Genomic DNA, 19,578 nt, shown 5'->3' on the forward strand with positions numbered 1-19,578 from the left:
TGGAGGTTGATTGATATTTTTATGCTATTGAGACTCCATATCTGGAACTGAGCATATTTCTCCTTTTGTTTGGTTCCTTTTTAATGTCTTTCAACTCAGTTTTGTTATTTTTCACTAGATTTATTCCCAGGTAAACTATATTCAAGACAGTCTTTAAAACTGTTCTGAATCTACAAAAAAGTTGTGAAAGTAGTACATTGAACACTATAGATATCTTTCATATAAATTGACATATTGCTTTAAAATATTTTTTCACATTTTCTCTATCTATCCATCCATCTAACTACTCATTTATTTAGACTTTTGGTGAACCATTGGAAAGTAAGGCTTAGACATTGTGAAAATTTACTTTGAAATACTTCAGTGTGCACTTCCTAAAAAAAATGGGACTTTCTCTTACATAACTACAATATCAACATCAATAATATACCACTTAATTATATTTTCTAACATAAAGTCCTCATTCCATTTTACCCCATTATTCCAATGATATTATTGCTCTTTTAAAAATCCAGATCCATAAGAGATCATATATTCACCATCTGGTACTTTTAACCACATTTAATGTAGAGCAGTCTCCCACCATTTATGTCTGTCTGAAACACTGACATTTTTGAAGAGTGAAAGTCAGCAGTCTTGAAGAATATTCCACACTTTGAATTTGTCTGATTATTTCCTTATGATCAGGTTCAGGTTGTATGTTTTTGACAAAGATTTTACATAGGTTATGTACTTCCAATTATACCAAATATAAAAAGTATTTTGTCCCATTATTGGTAACAATATTTGATCATTTGCTTAGGGTGGTGTCCAAGATATTTCTCCATTGCACAAGGAACCTTTGTCTTTGCAATTAATAAGTTTTCCATGCAGTGAAACTTTAAGACCAGATGAAAATCCTATTCCCCAGTAACATTTTTGCCAATGGCTTTATAATTGTTGAAAATCCTTGATGAATCAATTATTATGCTGGATGTTTGCAAAATCATGATTTTAAAAGTTCTATTCATTTTACATTTACTATCTGGAATATTTCTGTAAAGAGATTTCCTTTCCCCTTCTTTTTTTTTATTATAACAATGGACTACTGAGTTTTAAAAAATTCATTGTGATGAATTCATTACAGTCATCATTGCTTTGATGTTCAAACTGTTCAAAATTTGACTGTTGGGAGTCCTTGAAGCTGGATTCTAGGTTCTATTCTTTTGGCATGTACTCACCACTTTCTTCCATTATGATGCAACAAGCTAGTTCATACTCACCTTATACTTTCTGTGTCTAGACATGGAAACAAATATTTTTTAAGAAGTCCCAAATTCATTTAGTTAGATGTGATATTTAGAAATCCCATTCTGGGAGCAAGGTGGGTCCATTGTTATACGGATGTTACACGAATGCTCTGTGTCCTTTGAGTAGTCATATCTAAAAATATTTATTTAAACACCTTCAATTCGAATCCAACACCATAGGGTTCTCACCTTCCCCCATTCCATAATTTTATTTCTTTCCTAAAAACTTATTTACTTATTTGCTTTTTCCTACAAAACCCACAAAACAATTTGAGATTTACTACATTAATACCGATAACAACAATAAACAAACTTGGGGAAGTTAAAGATTTCTCTGTAGGTTTTGCTCTTGTTAATTATTATTGTTCTTAGAATATTCTCATTAAGGTATTCAGTCAGAGTTCCGTATTCAAAAGCCACTTGAAATAATCATTTTGTTTCTGTGGGATAATGTGAACTGTTTATGTCTCCTGCCCATTTTTAATTGAGTTTTAATCTTGTCATCTTTTTTTACTCATTGTAAGAAATTAGCCCTTTATCTGTGATATGTGTTACAATGAAAACTCCAAGATAATTTATTGCAAGACACTGTAACCTTCTGAAATCTATCTTACTTACGTCTCTCTCTCTCTCTCTCTCTCTCTCTCTCTCTCCAGCTTTACATGATCTCCTAAGTGAGCTTCTCCCTTTTCAGGGTTTTCTCACAATCACATTTTCAAGGAAGAAAACAGATCTAAAATAGTTAAGTTAAAACCCTGGGAAAGAGCCAAGTAAAGACTACAGATTATGAATGTTTCTAAACCTCAGGAAGACAGGCAAAAATTTGTGGCAGAATTCAGAATTTCATTAGATTGTTATAGTCCCAGACTACAGTTGTGTACCTAAACCAGTTAACTCTTTTTCACTCAGACGAGAAAAATCATTTAACATTATTAGCAAGGTAAGAAAAAGAAGATTTAAGTGACCCAGGTGTGTGAAAACAAGCGCTTTGAGAGTGCAAGATAAATAAATTTACCACATAAAAAAATTCCAGAAGCCTCCTCCTCCAGAAGCCGGACAAAGACTCAAAATTATAAACCAAATAAAGATAAAAATAGAGTTTAGGAAACTCAAACTGTATTCTGGAATAGACTTAAGAACTTAAGTAAAGGGAGACCTATCCTCTCTTGTTATAAATACACTCAAAACTGAATCAGGAAATAAGTTAACAAATTGAAATAAAAAATCACCAATTAGAAAATATCCAGTTTGTGGGTGGATGTTCCCAGAGAGTCTTAAAAAGTTTAAAAATATAAATCAATACAAATTAAGGCTCTTTAGATAAAATAACTAAAAAACTCTCTCTGTAAAGATACCTGTAAATACTGTAAACAGAAGAGCTACTGCAAGAACCGAAGTCCCACACTGGGTGAGGAGCATAAGAACAACTTCAGCAAACCTGCCAGTGACTCCACTGTAGGGCAACTAAGAGCATTTCAATATGTCCTGTCCTTCCTTTACTCTTGATTATAAAAGTAACGATAAACAACATTACGGCTTTATTCATTATTTGGTTGCCACGATATCTACCATTAACCCACTATTACTACAGAACATTGGATCCATCAGAGAAAAATTTTGAAGATACTTGAAAAACAAGAAAGAAGGCAAACTGACTTGTAATTAAAACACGAAAAGAGAGAAAGGGTGAGAAGGAAGGAGAGACACTGTGGCCTAAAGTGCAAGTGACTGGTTATGCCAGATTGTGAAAAAGACTTAAAAAACATGAGCTTGACGGTGTACCATCAGTTTTAAAGAGACTGAAGATGAATGGACTTTATATGTTTTGTTTACTAGAGCCACCCAAATGCTTTCCCAAATCCCAATCCGTAACATTTATTTTAGGATCCTTATTAGAAGAACATTCCTTTTCCCACTGTGACATAATTCCTACAGATTTACTAGACAGGAACTACCTTACAAATGGAATTTCCAGATAAAACATATTTCAGAGAGATTACTTTAGAAGTCTTTATAAATTTTCCTATACACAGTCATAGAATAACTGATGTAGAATTCAGAATGCCTGTACTATTTATGAATCAAGAAAGTACCAAAGAATTAGCTATGGTCACAGTATCTCTATGGGCAAAAGCGTCTATAAACATAGGCAGTCTCACTGTGGCAGTTATTGATGATTCCTAGGTGATGGCTGTAGTGGGTTTGATACTGTCTCCCCCTCTCCCCATTTCATGCGCATCTGAAACTTCAGGATGTGACCTTACTTGGAAATAGGGTCTTTACAGATGTAATGTTTTAAGATGAGGTCATACTGGATTAGGGTGAGTCCTGAATCCAATGACTGACTCCTTATAAGAAAGGGAGAGGACGGACAGAGACACAGAGAGGGCAACATCATGTGAAGACAGAGGTGGAGACTGGAATGATGAGTCTACAAGCCAAAGCATGGCAAGGTTTGCTGGCCACCACCGCACACTAGGTGAAAGGCATGGATCCAGTTCTCCCTCAGAGCCTCTAGAAGGAATCTACCCTGATGACACCTTGATTTTGGATTTCTAGCCTCCAAAACTGTGACAAAATTAATTTATTTGTCTTAAGCCACTACTCTGGTGGTAACTTGTTACAACAGCCCTAAGAAACTAGTAACAATCATAAATCTTTCCTTTCGTGTGTGTATAAAAACTTAGACTTTGCTCCATAACAGGCCAAGGCTGAGACTTCTTGGCTCAGAGCAATTATAGGCTTCAAATAAATTAGCCAAAACATCTTCAGATCTTGTACAAGGATCATTAAATCGCATGTTATTACATAGAGTGAATACTTATTGCTAAAAAATCCCAACATTTTTCTACTAGCTGATTACTTATTATGAATTATTGCTACATTATCCTTCTTATAACAATACCCACTTGCATAACACTCTTAAAGCAGCAACTCTGTAACACACAATATAGCAGAATTGTGTGTTTTTTACTTCTTGCCTATTCTAGGCATGGTCATGAACAGTTATTTTGGAAGCTCTTATACCAAATTCTGATTTAATTTTTTTGTGGGTCATATCTTAAAAAAGGATACCAGGCTGGTAAGGAATATCTAGTCTGGTCCCTGAAGTCTCTGGTAGATTCCTTTTTTTTTTTCACTGGAAGCCAAATAAATTCAAATGGCAAACCTGTGGTCCTTTCTACTGCACGTCAAATTACTAAAATAAAAGAGTAAATATATGTACTGGTATGTTTTTAGAATAACACGCTTCTTTGAGATGTTAGAGAAACAAAGAAGTCTCTTAATCTCCTCAGGTACTCTATAAAATGAACAACAGATGTGAAGTATGTGATATTCTGACAAAACCTAAAATAATCACTGTCATTAAGTAAAGGCTCACTATGGATAACATGAAAGTATTTTTAAATACAATGGAAACACTTTAGAAAGATTATAGAAAGATTTTAGAATATCACCACGCTAAATAGGCTGTTTTGATTTCTTCTAGAGTGCAATAATCAAAAAAACAAAAAAGTTCAACGGAGAAACTAAAGTTTTCTATTAAGGGTGTAAAAAGTGCGGTTCCTCAAATTCTGAGAAGAATCACTGGAGTTATTGAACTGTAGGATCCTTGAAGGTAAGATCCGGCAAGAACCAGAATGGTTACTAGCTAGCACCAGAAAACAAACTGACAAACTCTAAAATGAATACTTGCCAAATCCTCCTGAAGCAAGCCATCACAATACAGACAAATTGGCCGTGACATTAAATAAACACCAGTGGGAAAACTTTTCTAGAATAGCAGAGGATGGGCAATTCATGCCTCATATGTAACTAATATACTTATGGAAGAACAATCATCACCAAACAAATTTTGTAACACTGGTTCTTTCTATGGAACATAAACATGACCTACTAATAATATGTGTACTACTGCATATCGTTTTGAAGCATTTTCTTATCAAAAACGTCACAGCATTCACAAGACTAAAAAAAAATTAGAGTTTGTGTTTCCTACCTGGGATACTGCAACTTTTCTATCCAGTGATACAGGAACACATTTAACTGGAACAGTCATTCTAGAATTACACAAGGCTTTACCATTATACAAAACCTCACTCACCTAATTACTCCCAAACTTCTGGATAAAAGGATGAAATCTTAGCAAAACTGGGAAGTTACATTTTAGGAAAGATACTAAACTGAGGTTATTCAGATAATGTTAAGAAACAAGAAGGCCCACTAAAGCTGCCAGGAGCGCAAGGTCCTAAGAGCAAGGTAACGGCAGCATGAAAGAGAGAGCACCTCCCCCAAACCACTGGAATAAAAGTATCCTGTGGGTCACACTCTCCACTGAACGCTATTGTTTAATTTCCTTTTTACCACACTTTTCTTCTTTACAGATTCAAGCGTTGACGTTTCTGATTTAGCCTATTATACTCTGTTTATTGATAAAATGACTTGTCTAAGCTTTACTAGAGGCAATCATCACCCTAAATCTATACTCAGTTCTCTCAGCCACTTTAGTACTATTAAAACAGTGATGTAAAGATATGTACAATAACCTTACCAACAGTGATACATATTCAGACAATATGAAGGAAACTGAAGGAAAGAGTCCTTACACTAGAAAAAGTGCAACATGCAAAAATGACTATTTATCAAAACAATACATGGAGACAATATACTGGAAGTTCCTGAGGTTTTTCTTTTTTACCTTCTGTGTGGGACCATGCTCTTCAATGGCAAACCAGAATGAAGGCTAATAATTCTGTGAGACAATTAATTACATTTTCTCACAATTTAAGACTCACCAATACCTTTAGTAAACAACATCTCCTTACAAAGAGTCTAAAGGAATAAAACGTTTGCTGAGGTTACAAGTAATAACTGATGAAACAAACTCCTAAAAATATCAATCCCAGTAATGGACTTGAGGAATTCAAGATGGTCTTCAAAAAATCTGACCCTCCATTTGGCTGGTAGAGTAAATCATACAGCCCAAGCCCTTTGGGCACAACAAACTGGTTAAATATTCTTATTTATGGATAATACAATATCTAAATTGTAATAGATAATATATTAGTATTGCATTTTCATTTGATCAATGAGTAGGCAGCACCATTTCTAATACTTTGTGTTGACCTGAATTAACATCAAAAGGAAGATAGAGTGTGTGTGTGTGTGTGTGTGTGTGTGTGTGTGTGTGTGTGTGTTTGGGAGAAGGGGGATTACTCAGTGGAAACTATAATGCCGTAAAGGCATTTGGAAATTAACGAAGGTAAAAAAAGAACAGATGAAGAGATCAAGAAGTCAGAAGAACAATAAAATACATTAAGGAAAAGGAAAAATTGTGAAGATAAAAGCAAAAATCAATAAAATTTTTAATCTATTTTTGCTGTATACTCTATAAAGATATGAGTGATAGGTTCAAGTATCATATTAAAATCAGTTTTGTTTTTATTAACTTTTTTTTGTCTTCTAATAGTTCTGCTTCCTGCATGGGTTCTTCTGCATGACTAAGAGAACAAACTTCATTAGATCTTGAACAAGAGTTAAAGGGAATAAGTGAAATGAAGCATATTAAGGAGAGAAATGGGATAAAACTCTAAAAATAAGAATCACACACATGTTTTTTGATACCTTGTTGATTGTCAATTTGTATAGTCTTGGAGGTAAATTTTGCTCTGTTTCAGGGTATTAATCCAAAAGTTGCTACAAATAGAAAACATAAATGTGTTTGTGATAATGAGAGAAGCTGATGAATAGGCTTAGAGCTACAGGGGAGAACAAAAATGTCCTGTGATAGCATGTGATTCAGGATCACAGTTGCTCTTGGGTGTTTAGACTACTAAGTCCCAAGAACAGATTTTCACCAAGATGAGATGACTTTGCATTAAATGTCATTTTAAATGACATCAAGATTTCTACCTGATTTTAAACAAGTGAGATAAGTTTTGACAAAGTGAAGAATCTCTTCAGGAAATATAAGCTTTGTTATTCAGCTCTCCTCCTAATTATCTGTAGGCTGCTTGCATCATCATTTGAGGCCAGATACTTGGGGTTCTATCAGCTTTCTCAGAACTCGTACCCTAAAATCTAGTGTACGGTCACAGAAGGGACTGACTCTTGATTCAAGGAAAAGAAGTTAAGAATATGCATAAAACCTAATTCCATAGTGTGTTCTCTCTCTCTCTCCCCCAGCTCCCCCTTATAGCTACAGAAGAAAACTGGAGAGCTTCTGATAAAACTTGACCTTTAGCAGCTCCACATTAGGCAAGCTCAGTTGCAGTCGCTCCAATTCATGGTACGAGTAGGCCAGTAAGGGAACGTGATTGGCTTTGGAGTATTTGAAAATTTCTCTGCCACCCAGGGTGTTTAGAAGGAAATATCTGATGCTGGTCAAAGTTAATCAATGGTCAAAGAAATCAATCAATTTCCTCTACTCTCAGAAAAACTCTACAGGGGAAATAAGTTCCCTTCAAAGTCTAATGTTTACTTTTAGGGTTTAGTACTGACAAAGCAGCCTACAGCTAAAGAAGCAACTTGCTAATCAGAAGATAAATTATTAGCTTAAGAGAAATTGAAGTGCAGAACTGAACAGGGAAATATCACAATCTAAGTAAAAACCAACTGGAAGGGATCCAAATCTAGTAAAGAGAAATATATTAGGAACATGAAGAAACCCTAGACAACTCATTTTTGAAAATGTTTGGTGAGTCTCATTAGAAAACATTTTCAACAAACTAAGCTTAAAAAAGGATAGCAGAGAGTCATTACTTGAACTGACTTGGCAAACTAAAGAACTCTGGAAAATGTAGTTCTTTAATTCTGAAACAACTGCAAATACAGAACTCGATCCAAATAGACATATTGACCAATCTATTCCAGAATTGATGTTTCAGGAAGGTGTGCTGAATATCACTGGTGTGAATCACAATGAGATACTTAAAACACAGCAGTTCATTGGGATTTGTTTTATACAAATAACACTGAAGATGAGTAAGACTTACTGTTTCAATCTGAAAAAATAAACCCTTGTCAGACAAAGCATGGCAACAGTATGTTTTTTAAAAATCCATCTTGAGTATGTAATTTTCCACCCAAAATATGACAGACGGCTTTCCTCAAATAACTGCAGTACGTAAGATAATAGTTGGAATGTGATTTCTCCTGGTGCAATACCACATATCAAAGGATTTCACCTTCGAAGGACATGAGGATGAATTGACTAACAGGCATTATGCTTCCAAGATATACACAACACTGCTGAAGGCGTTATATGGATGCATAAAACCATTAAGATGAAGGTTTATGTTACTCACAGCTGGAGACGTTTCTAGGTCACGCCCAAATTTCCATTGTCACGTCTTAACCATGTTCTAGATGAAGCTGTAAGAAATAATGTACACATTGAGAAAAAGGGAAATTCAGAGATTTTAGTCAATTCCTTCCCTCCCCTCCCTTCAATTTGGTTCCTCATCAGCTTGTGAAAAGCTGCTGGAAAGTAACAGAGATTTTGCTGCCAGGTCTGAACTGCAGGGGTGGAATTGGCAGTAGTAAAACCAAAAAGATTGAGAAAATAAAAGATAATATAGATTGTCTCCTGTTGTGTCTGTTTTCAAATTACTGTGTTTAAATGAACTTCTTTTTTAGCAAACTGTCTTTAGTCTCTTTCTTCATGGCCTCCAGTGACCTTTAACTGATTCTTTATCTCCTTTGTGCCTCAAAGCATCTGAAACTTTGATCTTTCTCTCAAAAGTTTCATGTGAATAAATATAACATAGACTTTTTGGATAAGCAGTTTGATCAGGATTTAGGGACTATATGGGCAACAAAATGTAATTCTAAATAATGCCATTATTTGAGGCGTTTATTTAAATAAAAATAAAATTTTAAAAGATTATTAAAAGGCAAACAGTAAATGTAGCCCAGTTCATCTCTAGAAGAGGGATGATGATGCTGGAATAAGACTGGTTTTTCACATGGTCTGTAATATAAATTTCAGCTTGTTAGAGTCACTTTTGAGAGAGTAACAGGATTCCTCTGAATATCTGTTTGATAAGGAGCAATGTGCCTTCAAAGGGAAAACAAGCACTTTCTAGGAAAGAGAAAATGCTCAATAGTAATACTTCTTCTAAGTCATATAACGTGGAAACGCAAATATTGGACCATTTTTGAACAACAAAAGATGGTAATGGTACGTCATAGTATTTGGAAGGGCAAGTGCCCCCTGCTTGCACAGCCCTAATTCTTTTTCAGAACTATCTTTTGGTATTTTTATTTCCTTACTTAGAATTTTTATTACAGCTGCATTACACTGATGGAATCATTTTGGAAAAATTGACATAACAAAGGTATTGAGCAGTTGCATTAATAAATAGATACATCTCTATATCCATTTAGGTCATTTATGTTCTTTAAGAACTTTTAAACGTTCTTCATACAGACTGTATTAGTTTCCTGTGGCTGCCATAAAAAAAATTACCACAAACTCTCTTGCCTCAAACAACAGATATTTATTCTCTCACAGCTCTGGGGTTCAGAAGTCCAAATCAAAATGTCTGCAGGGCTGTGCTAACTTTCGAGGCTCTAGGGGAGACTCTATTGAGTTCTTTCACTCTTTAGCTTCAGGAGGCTGTAGGAATTCCTTGATTTGTTGCCTGGTGGCCACATCACTCCAATCCTTGCCTCCATGGTCACATGGCCTCCTCCTCTTTGTGTCTGTTCTCTGCATGTCTCTTACAAGGACACTGTCATTGGATTTAGGGTCCACTGGTTAATTCAGGATCATAGCCTCATCTCAAGATCCTTAACAATTACATCTCAAAGACCCTTTATCCAAATAAGGTAACACTCATGTGTTCTAGATATTTGACATGAATGTCTTTTGATAGAGGGGTGGGGGAGCGGTGGGGGAGGATGGGGAACATGTTGGAGTCTATTATAGAGGCCTTGCACATTTTATTAGATTTTATTCCTAGTCACACTATATTTTTTCCTAAATGGTAACTGCTGGTGTAGAGGAATGGTATTAGTTATTCATCCAGCAATTTGCTAACCTTCCATAGTAGCCTTTCTCAGATTTTTTGTAGTGAATCATATTATATCAAGAAAAGAATACGTATTCTTCTTTTCTGTATTTATACTGCTTAATTATATTTATCTTGTTGAATTAAATAAGATTTCTAATATATGAAACAGAAATAGTAATAGTAGCTATCCTTGTTTTTTTCTTGATGTAATTCTCAAGCCAATAATAAAAGTTAACATATAGTATTTATTACGTGTCCAAAATTGTTCTGAGAATGTAAGTTCTAAATATATATACACATATACACGTATGAATATACCTAATATATCTGTATCTATATATACAGATATACTCATTGAGGCCTCACAATAATCTGAGGTACCATTATGATATATATTTTATAAATAAGAAAACTGAGACTTATCACAATCTATTTTAGGTTAATCCTGACTTAATTTTCACTTATAGAGCAAATTTGCTCCAATATGGTTTCTTCCCCCCCTTCTTTTTCTGATATTGTAATATTTATCATACATACATAAGGTCTAAATTCAACAATACAGTGTTACAACTATTGTTTTCAACAACCTTGTGGTTTTTAAAGAAATGAAGAAAAAAAAAATATAGATGTACACACAGTCTTTTGTATTTGCCCACATATTTACTATTACTACTCCTGATGCTCTTCATTTCTTTCTGTAGATTCACCTTACTGTCAGGTGTCATTTCCTTTCATCCCGAAGGACTTCCTTCAGTGATTCTTATACGGCAGATTTGCTATCAATGAATATGAATTCTCTCAGCTTTTGATTGGGAAGGTCTTTATTTTCAAAGGATAGTTTTGCTGGATTTAAAATTTCGGGTTAACTCTTTTTGCTTTTAGCACTTTAAAAATGTCATCCCACTGCCTCCTGTTACCCAGTTTTTCAGAAGAGAAGTCAGTGAATCTTCTTATTTTTGTTTCCTGCATGTGATGAATCAGATTTCTTTGTTGCTTTCAAGCTCTGTTTGTCTTTGTCTTTCAGGGGTTTAATTATGATGTATCTAAGTGTGGATCTCTTTGTGTTTATCGTACTTAAGGTGTGTTGAGCTCCCGAGATCTGCAGACTAATATTTTTCATCAATTTTAGGCCTTATTTCTTTAATTTTTCCACTGTTTGTCTCCTCCCTCCTGTTTTGAGACTACCATTGCACATCAATTAATATGCTTGGCATTTTCCACAGGTCTCCGGATTCCAATATATTTTTTAGAGTTTTTGTAAACTTTGGAACCTGCTTCCCCTGTAGTGTTTTTCTCCTGATGTCTCTACTCAATTGCTTTATTCTTATTTTTAATTTTAGACTGCCTTCCTAGTGGTTTGTCCTGTGTCTGCATAGCTTAGTGGTCAACCAGTGAGTTGGGCAAAAGTTGTACTCAAACATCTTGAGTTAGTAAGGTTTCCCACTGCTGTTCTGAGTCAGGGATGGGAAGTGTGTTCAAAATCGAGCTATTTCTCAGTCTTTTTTGGCTATTATTTTCTGCCAGGCTCTCTTGGGTCTCTTTGGTCATGTAGTTTCCTAGACAGGCACGGATACGTGGAGAGTTCATTGAGCTCATCTATGGCTCTCTCATCTCCAAGATATCTCTGTTAAATTCCTGGTTGTATTGCTACTCATCCTAAATGAGACAACAACCTCAGACAAACAAGTTGTAGGTTCCCTCCATTCATTTCCTGGTTGTCACATTTAGCTGACAATGATACCAGTTTTTCCCTTCTAACCCAAATTAAATCCACCCTTTTTAGAAGCAAAGCTGCTGGATTTTACATCCAGAAACAGGCTGGTAAAATCATGGTTCTCACCAGCTGAGCTATGGGTTGGGGGAAGGATGGGACAGCTCTATACAAGAAAACCACAGACTCCCACAGACTTGAGTATTCTTACTCAAAGATCTAGTTGTTTTAAAAAAAATAAACATTTAATTTTTTTTGTCCACTTTTGGTCAATCTCCAGAGCTCTGAAATGGTTGTTCTAACAACTTTATCAATTTTATACTTATTTTTAGGGGAACACTTTCCTAACTTTTTCACACATCAGAGCTGGTAATCACAGTCAACAGTGTAATTTTAAAATACTTCTGGCACTCAGTTCTACAAATTAACATATATATATATAGAGAGAGAGAGAAATATAGATGTATAATATATCTATCCATATATATTATAGATAGATCTACATATGTGATTTTGTATCACTGTTTATTACAGACAAAAACAGAGCTCAAATGTAGGCTGCACATTATATCTAAGTTGAGTAACTGGTGGAGCCAAATATAAAGTAAGGTTTTCTGAATCCAAATGCTATGCTTTTTACATAATATCATGATACCTTTAAATCAGAATCCCAATTAAAGACACACTCGAAACCAAGGAATTAGTGTGATTCAATTGAGTAGATGGAGATACCCAACCAGTAGAAAAAAAAATCTTACCTTTTTTATTGTCAACCTATTGCTATGACCCAAGGTCAAATGTATAGCCCTGTGTAGGAAAAGGTTAGTAATCTCTCCTTTTCATTGTCTTTTACTTACATGTCCATAACCAATTCACTTCATCTGTCTTTTCTCTCTACTTCCCTTATACCTCCAAAAAGTTAGAGCCATAAGTAAATTCAAAACTAGGTCTTCATAGTGTACAGCATACCAAAACTAATATAATATTGTAAATCAACTATACTTCAATAAAAATAGACTAATAAAAAGATATTTGATTATCTAAAAACAAACAAACAAAACTCACTAGGTCTTCCTGAGTAAAAGTTCAGTACTAGTTCAGGGGAAAGGAATAATAGAATTTAAAGTCACTTGCATCAGTGGCTTCACTGGTAATTACTAAACGTGAATATGAACCTGTCAATACAGTTCAGAGTTCAACAAAAATTTTGGACATATGGATGGATGGAAGGATGGTCAGATAAATGAACAGATAAATGATAGATACATAGATGGATGGATAGAGAGAGAGAGAGAGAGAGAGAGAAAGAGCCATACTATGGGTCAGCCACTGGGCTACATATGATCAGAACTTTTTTGGGGGGCGGGGGGCGGTACACGGGCCTCTCACTGCCGTGGCCTCTCCCGTTGAGGAGCACAGGCTCTGGACGCGCAGGCTCAGCGGCCATGGCTCACGGGCCCAGCCGCTCCATGGCACGCGGGATTCTCCCAGACCAGAGCACGAACCCGTGTCCCCTGCATCGGCAGGCGGACTCTCAACCACTGCGCCACCGGGGAAGCCCCTGATCAGAACTTTTGAAAGTAAAACTGAGTCTCTGCTTTGATGAAATTTATCTCCTGGAAGTACTGGAAACATGGGACAGTTGACTGGTCAATTTTCTTATATTATCTAACATCATTTTGTGTTGTAAATATAGTCTTTTGGCTAATCTTTCAGCCATCTTCATTTTTAGAGAGACATAAAAAAAAAATAATGTTTAGAAATCATCCCAACTTCTGTAAAGGACTGAAAAACCAGAGACCACAGAATTTAGTCTTGCCATTCTGTGTCCTTCTTCTTTATTTAATAAAAGAGCTTGATATCTCAAGGTTGTAAATAAATATCAAATAATTACATAAAATTTTACTCTCAATACTATACATGACATCTGCACAATTATGTTACTTGAACATATAATCATTCAACAGGAAGGAGAGGTGGAAAATTTAAATAAACATGAACATCTTAATTCAGGGTATGAATACAGGCAATAAAATGCTGAACTAAATGTTTATTTTTGTACTCTTTGCAAAGCACTCCCTTATTATAGTGAGTTGTCACTCTTTCAGTATTTTTCTCAAGTCCCTATTGCCCTAACAATTAAGAAATTGGGAAATAATGTGCCTTTAGACTTGCCAGTAATGTTGCATAGGGAATGCATTATTCACCACTGTGTACAGGATGAAAAGCATCAAGAACAAGGGTGTCCGATAGGCTTAAGGATTAAGAGAGAAAAAAGAGATGATTTGGCCAAAGTTCAGCCCCTGAGCTCAGCCTTGGGTTTGAAGCACCACAGAGCAGCCCACTCCCCTGACATCTTGCTTCTACACATCCAGCATTGCACTGATTTACATTGACTCTGAACACCTGTTCCTGATGATTAAAAGTGGATTGTAGCTTTCCAGACATCTTCTGTCTAACTCGGCATCAGATATGCAAGCTACATTGTCAGTTCTGATGTCAGTTTAGTGGCGGGCTGAGTCACTGATTAATATGCTTGCCCCAAAGTTCACATCTTTTAGTGTTATTTTTATGTCTCATTCGACAACAAGAGGTATTTTCAATTGCTATCGTTGTAAATTGTGACCAAGGTGCAAATGATGATACCTTGTGGGATTCCAAAGTGTGTGAGGCCCTTATAACATACTGTGCTGATATAGAGCATGGTTCACCCTGGATAACACACGCGGCACTACATAGTTGTTAGCTGCTTTTCTTACCACCAATAAACCATTTTTAGGCTTTAAATTTTCTTCAGGTACTGCCCACAGTAAATCTTGTACTTCTAAAAAAAAGTATGATTCTGCTCAGCCTACTCCACGTCGTTGATGTCTAACAATCTATGCAGGCCAACACTGTGTGTTGCCGCACGTGTAGTGCAGAGTAAAGAAACCTATGTCCCTTTATTAACTTCCATGCACGTTACTATGAGTTTGAAATTTCCATCAATTTTCAGATTGTTTAAAATATAGGACAGTTGACATAAAATTTTCTTAAATATTGAAATCGTTTGGTCTGGGAATTCTTTGCAGCTAGTCTTTTTTTTTTTTAATTCTTATTTATTTATTTATTTTTGGCTGTGTTTGGTGTTTGTTGCTGTGCGCGGGCTTTCTCTAGTTGCGGCGAGCGGGGGCTACTCTTCGTTGTGGTGCGCGGGGTTCTCATTGCAGTGGCTTCTCTTGTTGCGGAGCACGGGCTCTAGGCACGCAGGCTTCAGTAGTTGTGGCTCGCGGGCTCTAGAGCGCAGGCTCAGTAGTTGTGGCGCACGGGCTTAGTTGCTCTGCGGCATGTGCGATCTTCCCGGACCAGGGCTTGAACCCGTGTCCCCTGCGTTGGCAGGCGGACTCTCAACCACTGCGCCACCAGGGAAGCCCTGCACCTAATCTTTTAGTTGGTAAATATAATTTTTAGCATGAGTTGTGCCTCTCATTTGCATTAGAAATATTAAAATTTTAAAAAATTTATCAATGAAAATTTCATAATTATCAGAATGATATCAAAATTACTTGGGTATATTTACACAAGTGTGTGTTTATATGTATGATTATAATATAATGTAATGCATAGATAATTTATTAGATAATATATATTTGGTAGATATAGGAATTTGACCAAATAAAAACAGTAAATTATATGCACTATGAGAACAGGATTAGATTTTTATTATTTTTTTTTTTACCTTCTTAATACCTAGCACAGTTCCTGCACAAAAGCAGACTCCCACAAAATACTGGTGTAAATAATAATAAACACATGTGTATATACTTATTCACTATTGATAAAAATGTAAAATATATTTTACCATTAGTTTAGACATTTGAAGACACGTATTTTGTCATTTTAATTTAGAAAATAACATTCTAATGCTAACAAAACATGGTTTTAAAATTATCTTAGGTCACGGCATCAAAAAATGCACTTGATGAAGTTACTGAAGTTACTCATAAGTTACTATCACGTACTTAGTCCTACTTTGAAGTCATCTTTCGGTACGTACCACATTATTTCATCTTTATTCATGGATGGGTGAAAATGTGATAGAATCAGTGAGCTAGAAACAGAAATAAATTCTTCTTGATATATATCCTGATATAAAGGATTTTTGACCAGATTTTTAAAAAACAAGCTTGCAGATATCTTTCAGCTACAGACAGGGTTGCAAAAGCTCCCAGGAACATGAAGTTAATTCCTATGATGCCAATCCTCAATAAGAGGGCACAGTATGAGACGTTATTGCTCTTTTCTCATTCATTCATTCATCCATTGAATCCATTTATTCATTCGTTCTCTAGACATTAGTTGTTTATTAATTTATTTAACAAATATTTATTGGGCACCTACTATCATAGGCACTAAAGATTCAAAAGTGAATCAGATAGAGTCTTTGCCCTCAAGGAGTTTATAGTTAGGAGAAATGTATTTACAAACATGCAATTATAATGCAAATGCAACAACAGTATTATGCAACAATATATTTGCAAACCCAATAAGGAAATCAAACCAGCTCCGGGGTAAAGCGTAAGAAATTAGAGGAGGTGGTAGGGTAGCCTTCCTTGGGATTACTCGACTCTATTTAAGGGCACATACCCTTTCAAAGAGGTGGCTTCAACAGAGGATAAAACAACCCTGTGAACTCGAAGAGATCGCTTATCTTTTCCAAACTCCAGTTCCCACATCAGTCAGCTGCCAAAGTCGAATATGATTCTGAATCTGCTTCTGTTACAACATCCTATCACTCTAGAACAGCAGGCAAGCAGGGAAAACCCATCACCAACCCACGCCGGACAGCCTTCCAGTTCTCACTTACAGTTTTACAGCCACAGGTGGTTGGAGTAGTTGCCTCCCAAGGCTGGAGTACCCAAGGTATTTAGGAAATTTTGAAGAGGTAGTACACTGTTTGTATACACACTTGTGAAATAATTATAACAAAAAGCGCAGCCAAATTCAAATAAAGGAGGCAGGAAATAATCAAAATGTGCACAGAGGGAAACCTTACACAGAGGGAAAAGGTTAGCCTGACAGCAAGGGTGCCTCTCACGGTGCAGTGAAAAGAGCTGTGGCAACCATCTACAGGTGTGCTCCGTGGGAGCCGCTGGAGGAAGCCAGAAGGGGGTGTGATGAGGGTTATGAATCAATGCGAAACTCATCCTAGAGCACACTTATCCATCTGTTAGGCTGTGGCATGTCCTTTTCATTAGTGCTTTCTCGGAACACAAGCTTTTTTGCTCTCTCCAAGAGCCACTGTAGGAGAACCAGCAATGAAAAGAAAATTAAGAGATGGGGAAGTTAACAAGGGGTATGTTGTTTGAATTGGAATCTCAGTACTTCTCTCTTCTTCACAACATTAATTCAATATTTGTGTAAGATATTAAATGTATGTGTGTGTATTAGCTGTCTATCATCTATCTATCTATCTACCTATCTATCTAAAACATTATAGAAAATCAGAAAACTCAAGATCAGGTTAGTTTTTTTTTAAGTTCCTTTTTACCAATGGTGCTTTTTAAGAGGTTCATTCTGTACTTTACTGAAATAATTTTATTTGGCTCCAAATCAAGTTGCAAAATAACCACATTTAATAACTTTAAAACTAAGCTAATTTTGAGTGCTCAGTGAATCAGGGTGATAGCTCATTTCAATAAAGCAACAGAGAGTGAACTAAGGTGCAGCAAGTCACAGAACTATGTGTTTTAGTTCATCAATGCCTGCACTTTCTGGAATGCTAAGGACAGCTACCAGAAACACTTTTTCATTTTGCAAATTAGAATGGACATCTTTTAAGTAGGGTTGGAGAGAGAGCAGAGTGCAGCTGGCTGAGCTGTCATGGCAGCAGTTCTTATCTATTATCCATAAGCACCGTGTAGGTGATGGTGACTGCAACCTACTTTTAAAAAAGTAACGGGAAAGACACATTAAAAGAACAAATTTAGGGCTTCCCTGGTGGCGCAGTGGTTGAAAGTCCGCCTGCCGATGCAGGGGACACGGGTTCGTGCCCTGGTCCGGGAAGAGCCCACATGCCGTGGAGAGGCTAGGCCCGTGAGCCATGGCCGCTGAGCCTGCACATCCGGAGCCTGTGCTCCGCAACAGGAGAGGCCACGACAGTGAGAGGCCCGCGTACCGCAAAAAAAAAAAAAAAGAGAACAAATTTAATGTTATTTCTTCTCAAACAATGAAGTGCATAAAGTCATCTGGAAATTTTGTTAAAATGAAAATTTTTGTCCCATCTCCAAATATTCTAAATTATTTATTCTAGAGTGGCAATCATGAAATGGCTTAATAATCAAAATGAATCAAAGTTCCTAGTCACACTTGAAGAATCAGCCCACACCCTTCCAGCATTAGAACATGGCTCTCTCATTTTCCAGCAGGACACTGAGTAATGTCATTCATTACCAGGAATTCATTCAGTATCAGTTTAGTGATACCATTCAGTTCTACCAAGCACTTATCCTCTACTCTCTATATTGACACTTCCTCTTCTCGATGACGTGAAATAGGTGTGCTTTGTCTCGTGCACACCATTCAGGAGTAGAGCTGTCCATCACTGTGCTGTGTGTGCCTATGTCTAGCTTCTATGCCAAGATACTCAAATCTTTCTCTTTCTTTCATGTAAATTATATCTATTAACATGCTAAACATTTAAGATGATTTACTTGTAAAAGTTAGTTGCCATTCCTAAGTACAACAGGGTAAAGAATAAGATCTTGTAGAATTAGAAAATAAATTGGTAATAGGTACAGATTTATGAGCCCAGATGTGTATCAGGTGTTTCCCCAATCAAGAGCAAGCTATCATTTCACCAATCAGTGTCCTAAATATACATATACCATATAGCTTTAGTCAAAGAAAGGGCTACAAAGGACGCGAAAAATTGCCCGACTTTACAGTAGTTTGTAATTTTGTTAGGGAAAGTTTTTAAAAAAACTTTTAATGTGATGAATTCTAGTCTTTCTTATGGCATGCAAGCAATAATGAAGTAGGAATTCAGAAAGACTATTCACTTTATCATATCGTTTCTCAGTTTTATAAACTTGCTACATTCTTTTCTGTTTAACAAATATTTATTGACTATTTTACACAATCAAGAAACCAAGAGTAGTTTGAGTCTCAAAATATTCAGTATACATGGTATATTTTACAGCTTCTAAGTTTGACTATTCATTACTTACTCACCGATTTGGCAAATATTTTTCAGGGTTCACTATCTACCACTTCTTTTCATTGCCACCCTAATGTAACTGGAGATCTAAATACAGTTATTTATTTATATTCATATATACCTGCAACCACAGTGCATTAGCCTGCCATTTCTGCAATAATGCTGAGGAAACAAAATTCCCAGAAATAAATCTTTTTCTCTTTTTTCTCATGTGTCTGCAGTTGAGCTAGGAGAGTTCTACTGTGGGCTATGTTGAGGTTCAAATGTGCTCTAGTATCTCATCCTTCAACCAATGGCTTCTCAGAACATACTTTTCTCTTAGCAGAGAAGCAGCACAGGAAGCCCAACTAAAACAAGGAAGCA

This window comes from Grampus griseus (genome assembly GCF_964374135.1).
Source record: "Grampus griseus genome assembly, chromosome: 12".
Classification (NCBI taxonomy): domain Eukaryota; kingdom Metazoa; phylum Chordata; class Mammalia; order Artiodactyla; family Delphinidae; genus Grampus; species Grampus griseus.